The 11,434-nt window shown below is 31.6% G+C and overlaps 2 protein-coding genes and 1 long non-coding RNA gene across 4 annotated transcripts in view; 1 reads left to right on the forward strand and 2 right to left on the reverse strand.

Moving 5' to 3' along the window:
• Nucleotides 1-11,434, forward strand: part of LOC106677329 (cyclin-dependent kinase 2-interacting protein) — a 57,621-nt gene that overhangs the window by 20,418 nt on the left and 25,769 nt on the right. The gene's annotated exons all lie outside the window — the stretch shown is intronic.
• The window catches only part of LOC106677330 (homeobox protein HMX1), a 44,106-nt gene that overhangs the window by 12,546 nt on the left and 20,126 nt on the right, over nucleotides 1-11,434 (reverse strand). The window lies entirely within an intron of this gene.
• The window catches only part of LOC106677328 (uncharacterized), a 4,878-nt gene continuing 2,709 nt past the window's right edge, over nucleotides 9,266-11,434 (reverse strand). Inside the window, exon 2 of the long non-coding RNA XR_010844597.1 lies at nucleotides 9,266-10,315. This is a non-coding gene — a long non-coding RNA (uncharacterized lncRNA). The remainder of the gene's footprint in view (nucleotides 10,316-11,434) is intronic.

An 11,434-nucleotide genomic window follows, 5' to 3' on the forward strand; every position in this document is an offset into this window, starting at 1 on the left:
TTTACCGCACCCGGACCATATTCCATTCATCTATACACACGGCCAATCAATAATCTTCCATGATGTCACTCACTTTGTTTTTTGACTGCCGTCAAAACAGCCCTGACGAAGCCCTGCAACGTGGGGCGAAACGTTGGCTCAATATAATAGTATAATTATCTACTATTTGAGTTTTTTTTTACCGCACCCGGACCATATTCCATTCATCTTAAATTTTCTTTAATATGAGATAAGTATTATTTTCATTTAAATAGTCCCATAGGGCTTTTAAATGACGAATTTTGAAAAAGTCGTTTTCTAAAATACCGTTAATCTTGTTTATTTGAAATAAATAACCAGTTTCCATTGTCAGCAACAATAAATAATGAATAAATACGAAATATTAAGAATTTGGTGGATAACTAAATGTGTAAAAAGGAAAAATAGCAATTCGAATCGGAAAAAACCGAGACCTACCAATCTCTTCCGATCGCATTCATATGTTCATGTCTTTGTAATTTTTGTTAAACTGCTATATATGAAAAAGTTAATATTTGTTAATTTAATCTCGAGAAACCAGATTTCCTCTCTTACATTTCTTTATAGCAAATTAGTAATGTCAATTATATTCCTATTTTATAAATATTTTAGTTAAATTCAGTCGAGTGTTTTGCGGGAGAGGGCCTGCTTTAACGTCTGATACAAAATAATCATCGAACCGCAGCATTTGGTAGATGCTTCCTCATCCGTTCCTCATCCCTATCGAATTCTGTTCCCTTCTTCATTAGTAGTTCTGATACCCTTCCAACCTACAAATCCCGTATCTTCGACCACCTTCTGTCCATCCAATTCCGGAAGAATAACAATTGAAAGTTTCAAAGAAGGTTTATATATTTTCTCTACTTAATGTTTCAGATTTTCATTTATTCTTTGCAGAAATTGTACCTTTCCATTTATTATTTTTATTTTAATTATATTTGATTTTATCATTTTTGTTTTCTATTATTTATTATCAGAAATGTTTGTCATCTTATGTTTTATGATATGGTTTTACTTTATTTGTTCTATTCTTATTATGTATATTCTGTTAATTATTGTTGTTCATTTTTATCTTTTCAAATTCATTATTTTATTATATTTTATGACGTTTTATAATTTCATTCTTATTTTGTATTTCACTCTAAGGCTCAAAGCCTAATTTTGACGACTGAATATTATTCTAAATAACAGAATAAATAAAAAATATTATTATTATTATATCATAAAAATCCACTTAGTGGTTTCCTATATTGAATCAGAAAAATATATAGGGCAGAGAATGTTCAAGGCAATTGTAAATATTCAAATGGAAAATGAAATTAATAACTTTTTGTACAACAGTGAATTTTGCGAATCCTTGAAAATCAACTAAAAGGTATATCGCAAAAAATAAATTGAGCACAAAACGTTGGTAAGGAACGACGGAAAAATATGGATAATAAAATTAAAAATAAGTAAAATTAATTGTTCATTGAGAAAATATCTAAAAAAAAGAAATTAGAAATTGATGTGGTTTCGTCTGTATGTAATGGAAAAAGCATTTGGATAGGGCAGACGAAATTACTTCCAAAATTACAAAATTTTAACTTTTTGAAGAAATTGACAAGAACTTTTACTTTCAAAACTTTTCATGAAAAATGGCGGCTATTTCAAAACGTTAAAAAACCATTAATTTTTCATTCGGAGCTCTATATCTTAATAACTACTAACAACAATAGAAAATCTAAAAGAAGATTATTTAAAGAAGAGTAAATTTGCTGAAATATTAGCCCTAATAGAGCTATTTACGTCCAATAGTTCTCGAGATTTAGCCATTTAAAAAGCAACATTTCATAAAAATGTACTGAAGTGTCAGTAGTTAGTTAATTTATTTTTATGATTCTATATCTCAGGAACCATGTGACGTACAGATGTCTATTAGCAATCAAATAAAAGCTAGTTTAATGGACTATAAAGTAGTTTATGACCTTTACCTTAGTAGGAATAGTAGTGTTCATGAAATTTGCTAAAATAAATTGATTTATAGTTGTTCGGACAATAAGTTTGATTTATGAAAAACTTTATTTAGAAACCATTGGACGTACAGATGCCTGCCAGCACTCAAAGCTAGTTAAATTTACTATAAAATAGTTGGTAATATTTATCTTTGTAGGAGTAGTAGTTTCTATGATATTTGACAAAATAAACTTACAAAATGTTGATTTCTAGTTGTTAGTATAAAATGTTGGATTTTTGAAAAAAAATATATCTCTAGACCTATATAACCCACATGTCTGCCAACACTCAAAACAAAGGAAATTTAACTTAGTATAAATTAGTTTATGACACTTATCTTCGTAGTTGTAGTAGGTTTTATGATATTCAAATATGAATATAAATTTGGCAAATGAAAATTTATCCGAACAACTATAAATCCATTTATTTTAGCAGATTTCATGAAAACTACTATTCCTACGAAAACAAACGTTATAAACTACTTAATAGTACATTAGACTAGATTTAATTTGAGTGCTAATAGACATATGTACGTCACATAGTTCCTGAGATGTAGATTTCTCATAATAAATTAACTAACTAATGATATTTCAGTACGTTCCATACAACATTCTTTTGAAATGTTGCTTTTTAAAAATCTATATCTCAAGAACTATTGAACGTAAATAGCTCTCTTAGGGCTTACATTTTAGCAAATTTACTCTACTTTAAATGATGCTCTCTTAGATTTTCTATTGTTGTTGGTAGTTGTAAAGATATAGAGCTCCGAATAAAAAAATAATTAATTTTAGCGTTTCGAAACAGCCGCCATTTTTTATTCCCCCTAATTATACTTGGCAGACTCATCAATTTTCACTAGTAATTATACATAGTTTTCAATTAAGTAATCAAAAATTTTGGTGAAATAACTGCCTTTTTTTCTCCTCTTGGGCTCTTGTGATAGATGTTTTGAGCTCCCCTAAGGACAAAAAACCTAATCTCACAAAATATTTGTTAATAAAATCAACTGAAGGTGCCACTTTTTAGAATTTATTTTTCACATTTTTTTTTTTTTTTTTTCATTTTTCTCGAAACCAACTCAAACGATTTTATTAAACTTACCATGTCAATGTGGAAGTGAATGATTTTTAATATGAGCAATTAACATTAGTTAACAAATTTTTTAAAAACTATTCTCTAAAACACCTTTAAATTTGTTTATTTGAAAAAAAAAGTAACAGTTCTTATTGTTAGCATTAATAAACAATGAATAAATACAAATCTTAAAGAATTCTATGAATAAATAAAGGCGATAGTGAAGAATAGAAGGAAAAGCCAAGACTCTTATGATTGCAATACGGCTTTATTATATTTTCTTAAAATATTATAAGAAATTTTATGTTCTTTATTCCCATCTCGAGGAATTCTATAGTAATAATACATAATAATTAATAAGTAATAATACAAATTTTTATAGCAACAGAAAATAAAAAAATTTTTTTTATAATTTTATAAAAATTTTGAATGTAAAAGGAAACTGTAGGGGAAAAAAATTGTTTATTATATCTTATTATTGTATCTCTTTTTTTTTTATTATATGGTACCATGTATGTGTAATTTATATTTGTCCGATTACCGGTTGATAAGTATGTTGTGTGAGATAGCAACCTAATGTATTTAGGCAGCATAGATAAATAAAGTATTTCTCTATGTAATATTTTGGTAAGTAACAAAAATCGCGATAACTTCAATACTAGCTCACCAATGTACAAAATATTGAGGAGGTTTGTAGGTGTAACTGTAGGTGGTAAGCGAATGTTTTGGTGCGCGTACTGCACCACATTTTTAAATAACAAGTTATTTTTGTCACACAAAATAAAAAATTAAAGTCATTAAATTTAAGAAATACGGTTGTATATATTGCTATTATAAATAAATACATTATCATTAACATATTACATGTATATATTTATATATGTGTGTTTTATATATCTACACACTTATTTTTCTCTTTTGATAGTGATTAACAAATTTTTCGTTCTGACCTCTCGACAGAATTTTCATGGGTAGATAAAGGAAAAATCACTTTGAAGTCATCCTCCGGAATGGTTTGAGAATTTAGCATAAAGTTATAAATAACTATAATGTATTGTGGACGTATTTCAGAACTGGGGTTTCTAAAGAGCCTATATCACTTCTAAAAGACCATTTTTAATATTTTGTCCCAACTGTCATCAGATTCCTTTCCAACGTAATTTACTCCGCTGTGAAAAATTGTAAAAGATTTATTCATGACGAAAATTAATAATAACATTCCCTCGGATTTTTGACAGGAACAGCGAATGACACAGATAAGTTCAATTAAAACACTTATCTAATTGTTTAAAGGAGGAACGTTTATTTTAAAATATTTTATTACTAATGTTTGCACATAACGTGTAGTATATAAGTAGCATCGGGTGAAATGTTACCAAATATATACATAACCTATAGATCTGCTGATGGTACATTGATATGGTGAGGTTAATAAAAATCGACAGAGCCGCTTTTGGGAAAACATGTCTTTCCGTTGAAAATTCGGATTCGAAATTTTTCACATTAGCAATACTAGATATAACCTATATACAAAAGTGAAAAAGTGAAGTTAAGAGTATAATTCCTCCACAACAATCTCTACTCGTGGTATACCTGCTTCATCTTGGCGCACGTATTATATTGAAATTTATTCATCAATTCTTGCATTTATATTTATTTGTATTTCTATTATGTATTTGTGTATTTGTATTATGTATCTCTATCGGTTCCTGATGGAAACCGTCTGAAAAAGTATGTGCTATATTTAATTCAAACACTATATCCAAAGATCCCCTCGCCATGGTATATCTAGATATGAATATCTATAATTAATCATTGGAGTTCCTTTCCAACGGTATCGTGTTCCCCAATTTACTATGCTATTATATATGAGGTGGCATGGAGGGATTCTTAATTATAAAGTATTTGTTACATACTTTATATTTACAATCATATATACATTACCAAGAATAACATTATGAGAGAGCATGGTTGACCTGTTTCCTTATACTTTAATTGTTATATTATGAATTGAGAAGAACCTTTGATATTTATACTGACTCTAAGTTATTAATACTATTACTGTCATTCAAATTACAACAGAAAAGGTCTTACTTGTTTTAATGCGCTTGTTAAGCTTGGCTGAAGTAGCTAAGCGGATCTTGAGCCCCGAGTCATGCCGCCCCTTGCCGCGACCGCTGCTGAATCCCTGCGATGGGTGACTTTCTCCTCTGGCCTCTAACTAGTCAGCCACTCTCTCTTCATCCAAACTCTCCTCTTCCAGGACTGTTCCGCGAACTCTTCCGAGACTCTCTTTCACTGTCTCCCCACGGTCTTCCTCTGATCTTCCCTCAGACTGAATCCCACTGTCCTCTGACCTTCAAGTCCGGTCCTCTCGTCTTCCAGTGTTCCTCGACCGTTCCTTCTGCTCCTTTTTGCTTATTTTCTTCCCTCCCCTTCTGACTCATCCCCCTTTTGATTTCTGTTCTTCTGATTGGTTTTTCTATGTTCAGAGGGGGTGAGAAGGTCCAATGACCTTCGGCGAAAGTCGGTCTTTTTCCTCCCTTTCATGTTTAAATTAAGCCGGCTTTCTTCTTTATGTATTTTCCCCGAGGTATTTGAAGTGGCCACGTGTGAGATAAGGGCTGTTTATTTGTTTACCTCTGCCTACGCGGTCAACCGTCCCCAGGACTGCATGGGGACCCTTGATGTTTACACATATCTATACATTACTTTTAATGTTTTGTCGATCGGGTCTCTGACTAGGTCCAGCGGTTCCTTTGGTGTCGGCATAAGAAATTACTTAAAGCTAAAAATTCCAGCTGGTGCCTCCCATTACATATCTCACGTTTTTAGATAATAGTTTTTCAAAAATGTAGAATATGATCCTTTTGGTAGATTTTCTCAAAATCTTTGAACTGAATTAAGAAAAATCCCCATGGATTTCCATGTTTTTCTTTCTATTGAGCACGAATTAAAATTAATAGGAATTTTCCGTAAGCTTCAGTATTTATCTATTTCAAGTTACTGTCATTGGTATATTTTACATATTTACCAAGCCCAATTGAATAATTTTACGTTATAATTTCCCAATTAGATTATAATTTCCATTTCAGTTTTTAGTTCACACCCAAAAAGAAGACATTTATTACAATTTTTAATATGTTCTAATCTAGTGATTTCATATACCACACAGTCGTTTTTAAAATTATTGAAACTTATTGATGTATTTGAGACCCAAGAAACATAGAAACTGGCCACAATTATGACCAAATCTATTTAGACATTTTAGACAAATATTAATTGTTTTGCATGTATAGTTTCGATTAAGTTATTTATTACTTAGATTCATTGTATATTTTTAAATAATAAATAGATAGCGTAAATAAACATTTTTTAATTTTAATGATTTATTTATCATTAAATTATTCTTATCCATACTCAAATAAATCTGGAACATTTGTATTGATATTCTCTGTTTAAAGATTTAAACCAAGTTGCTTTATCAATATATGTAATATTTGTAAGGAGTTAAGACGATAGATACACTAATTACCAATAATGCTTATTGCAAGTTAATGAGGTGCTGAGCTGGCGGGCTGCCCGACCCGCCATTAACCCATCCTCAAATCTCATGTCTATTTACATAACCCCTTTGGTGTTAGCCAATTTAAATAATTATATATTTACATAATAAGTAAAATATTAAAATGAGTTATATAAATAATTAATTAGTGCAAATGTACTTAGCACCACTCTGAAGTAAGGCATCGATATTATACCTTCCTTAAAATTATTTTGACTACAATAGGGGTATTTATTATGTTGTGTTAAATGTAAAACGTTTTACCACGTTAAATATTATAATTATAGCATTGTGAGCAGCCCTGAGTCATGTTAAATGTTAAATGCATAAGAGATCCTTGCGGATTTTCTAAACAACTCGTTTCAAAACCTTTCCTTCTAAAACTTCATGTTATTGTTTAGTTCTAAGTTTTGATTAAAATAATTTATTACAGGACAAAATTGAGTGAAAAGTGGAAGTTGTGTGAAAGTTTGGCTACTGAGTGTCTTGTTGATCTTCTAACTTGTAAGGAAAAGAATCAAGATGTGCTAATTGACACATTATTGTCATTGTCATCTATTGCTTTATTAGATTTAAAAACATTCAAAACAATATTAATACAAAACACAAACTACGAGCAAGTAACCTAACACGAGAACAAACAAAACGGTGACGAGCTCAGTTGGTCTGTTGTATGATGTCATTCTCCAGCTCTAGTAACAGACTCGCAAATTTGCTATAAGTTATATCGTTTTAACATGCTAAAAGAAGAAAATATCTCTCCATTTAACACGCTTTAACATGTTAAATTAACAATCATGAATACCTCTAATATTATGCTATTATCTAAAGAAATCACTTGCATTAAAATAAATATTATTGCTAACTGGAACATTAATGACGTTTCATACATTAACTTGTGCCTTCTAGCTCAATTTATTGGTGACTAAAGTAAGCATTCACATATAACCTCCACATTAAAAGAGAATGTAAGCAGCCGTATCCGCTATTTTGTGATCTCTATTTCTAAATAAAAAAGAGCGTGTTCATCCGAATCCACTTAAGTAAAGTTAGCTGACAACACAAACAGGACGATTAGCTCCCGTGCCAAGGAAATTCTCGCCAAATACCTTTTGTCTGGTCTGCCAACAGCTGCTGTCAATACCTTATAGTTGATATCCCCTCTCGTAGCCCCAAGGTTGACCAAATAACCGTTAATGCACTTTTGACCACTTCAAATAGTCGAAGGTGATGGCAAACTTTGGCTGATCAATTGAATTATTTCGATTGTTCGGTACAACTTGACCTGAATTTGGGGCAGACCCTTTGAGAGTAGGTTTTTAAATATACATCAAAGGCAAATGTACTGCAGCCACACGTTGGTAATGTTTTAGAACTGTCAGCACATACATATTTGCGCAGTGATTTGATCAAGTATTTTCTTAGCCTTTCGAAACAATAACTCTAGTTTATGAATGCATATTTTAAAATTCTGCTAATTTGATGTAAATACTTTGTTTCAAATCTTGTCAATTAACTTTAGAGGTTTAATTTTGATTTAAAATATCGCAAATAAACGTTTATAAAGATGTTATATGTATGTATAATTAACAAGTAATAGAAATCCTAGAACGAAAGTTAACCTATTAATTATAATCAATTTAACTATATTACAGCTTGCTATGATACATAACCCATGATAGCTTTATTAAGTTTAATATAAATGAAATAGTGACAAAATAGGGTAATTTTTACTGAAAATATTGATCTTGGCAGCCTTCACAAATTGTTTTAAAATAATATATGTGAGTGTAAATTGGTTTTTAAGATTGTCCTTGAAAAGACTGATCTACATGACTATTATAAGGCCTATCTGAACAAACGGAGTTGAGCTTTGGGGCTCCACTAAACCATCAAATTCCTCCAGAATCCAATCCTTACAGTCCAAAATCCTTAATGCTCCTTACTTTGTCACAAATCAAGTCATCCATCAGGACGCCAATATTCCATATGTTGCCGATTTGGCCAGAACCAGATACCGTTCCTTCCATGATAAACTTCTCAACCACCCAAATCCACTTGTTTCTAACCTGGCTTCTCCTTCATTACCTAATAATCCTCCTAAACGTCTGAAAAGAAGATGGCCTCGAGATCTTCTCCTCTAGAAATGTTATTGGAGTTCTATCAGTGGGTCCACATTCTTTTTATTCTCCATTCTCCACATGTTTTTATCATGTCACTATGTCACCTACAGCTAATTTACTTGTTGTATATATGTGTATACAGTTGTAAATATCAATAAATAAATTATTAAAAAAAAAAAAAGATTGTCCTTGAGGATAGCCGAATTGTCTGAAACGTTTGACTTTTGAGAAAATAAAGAATGTTTTGAGACTCTAATTTGGATACAACTGATTTTATTTAGACAAGGAAAAATAATAATTAAATAGTTTAATACGATAAATACTACAATAATGGCAACGAGCATAGCAGTCAATCTATTACTAGGTTTGGTTCTAAAAGCTAATATTTGTTTTTTACTAAAATAAAATTATAACAATAAACATATTTATTATTATTATTTCTATAAATAAAAATTACTATGTCTATTATTCTATTTGTATTGAATGTGGATTAAAATCACTGCCTTCTTATATTTTCAGTTTATTTACACAAATCATCAAAACCACAGTTGGTGTCTTAGCGCTGAAAAAATATAGTTTCAGTTCTGTAAATTATTTGAAATTCAATTTTCGTACATTCACAGGGATCTGCAACATGTCATCAACCGCAAGAGTAAGAGGTTGACTTTTTTCACAATATTCGTTCCATTGATCCGATCTCTTCATTTGTTTATAAAAATAAATTCAGTAATATTTAATACCTCTGATTTTTTTTTATGTTTCGAGACTTTAATCCTCATAATATTCATGATAGTTGATTTCTAGTCTTATTGTCCGTTGGAATAGCTGTTTGTAGAAGGAGATTACAGCGGCTATATACCTCCTCCTCAGAACCATCACCAAGAAGTTCAAAACTAAACTAGTTGAAAATATTTTAAAAATGTATCCTATAGTCAAAAACAGTGGAGGGCAATTTTTCGTTCCCATAGCCCGCAAAAGGAACGTACTTAATAAGAAATTTGTGATAGTGTACATCAAGGAATACAGGAATTCGAGCTTCGGGGATCGTCTTGCGCGGGGCGAGTACGAGTCTGCAGTGTCGGATCTGATGATGCAGACCAGAGAGAGTAAAGCATCGGGAAGGTTATAGAAGAACATTATGAAAAGAATGGCGCCAGCTCCTCTATCCCGGAATACAGACTTCACCATTTCGAGGACCGTGAACACATCCCGGATTATGGTAAAGACGCCTTTCACTCCGGCGCATACTCTGCGCAAATGGTAAGAGATCAGGAAGACCTGATAGCTTATCGTAGTCACCAGCAATTTATCTTCTTCCGCGTCGTTCTCCATGTTAGTATCGAAGTTGAAGAAGCAGAAGATGCATCCGTTAAATATCTTGTAATACAATATTTCGAGAGAGAACATAATGATGTAGCATAATGAAATCTTGTGGAAAGCTAGGATTGGCCGAAATTGAGTTTGTAGGAAGCAGTTCAAAACGTGAAAGCTCGACGTTTGTAGGAAAACTGTAATTAGAAGGCGAAGACATTTCACCAACCTGTAACAGAGCGGTGATAAATCTTTAAAATATTTTCATGTTAATATAATATTCAGTTTGTTGTAGGGATGAGGAGGGTTTGCAAAATTACAAAATAATAACTTCAAATCTAAGAAGTCAAAGTTAGAGTTGGTTTACTAACATGTCTATGTTTCAAACTTGGAGGAAGGAGTGTAAGAGCGGGTAACATGGCAGGAAAAGTGAAGCCGAAAAGGCGGGCCTTATGATGGACCTGGGGCGTGGCTGAAGAATAGGGGAAGAGTGCAAGCCAAACACCGGCTCCCTTCTGTTTCAATTTATATCACAATAGTGGACATTCCTATTAACCTCAACGTAAGTCGTGGGCGTGGGCCTTTTAGCTTTAATTTCTTTGGGGGAGGGAGTCCCTACTCCCTACTTTTTTATGCCACGCCTTGCTCTTAGCTAATTTTTTACTTCCAGTTTCTAAATAATTAAAAATCAATTTGTCAACATCTGACAAAATGATGCCTCGATTGAACGAAAAGTTGACAATTTATGAATTAGTATTAAATTAAAAGGCTTCAGGTTTTTTTATCTTTTTTAAATATGTTTTATATTGAATTTATTTTTAATTGACATTTTATACTTTAATCTTTAAAGAAATATTATTAAGTAAAGCCGAATAGACTAATGCTACTACAGACTAATAATCATACCTGCTTTATTATCATTTTTATTTCACTTTTATATATATGGAATAAGTAGTAAGGAAAAGTATTGCGATTCTTCAAAATTTCGAATTCTATTTTTCGACGGAAATACATGTTTTGAGTTCCCTTAAGTCCAAAAAACTTATTCTTTAACATAGAATTCCTTGAATCATAAAGTGGATAAAGACTGGACCTCCCTGACATGACGAAACATCTTAAACCTTATAAAATCCCCATATTTCTTATTTTCCCTAACTTCTGCATTTCCGAATCTCACTTTGCTGTCATTAATTTTAGCTTGCTTTATGAAATGCGGTGTACTGCAACATTTGAGAAGGGCTGTAAAATAGGTGGTTGCTATGAAATGCGGTGTAATGCACCATTTGAGAAGGGCTGTAGGATAGGTGATTGCTATGAAATCCGGTCACTCCACCATTTGAGGAGGGCT

Source organism: Halyomorpha halys, unplaced genomic scaffold, assembly GCF_000696795.3.
Source record: "Halyomorpha halys isolate HHAL.00 unplaced genomic scaffold, Hhal_1.1 Scaffold94.1, whole genome shotgun sequence".
Lineage (NCBI taxonomy): Eukaryota > Metazoa > Arthropoda > Insecta > Hemiptera > Pentatomidae > Halyomorpha > Halyomorpha halys.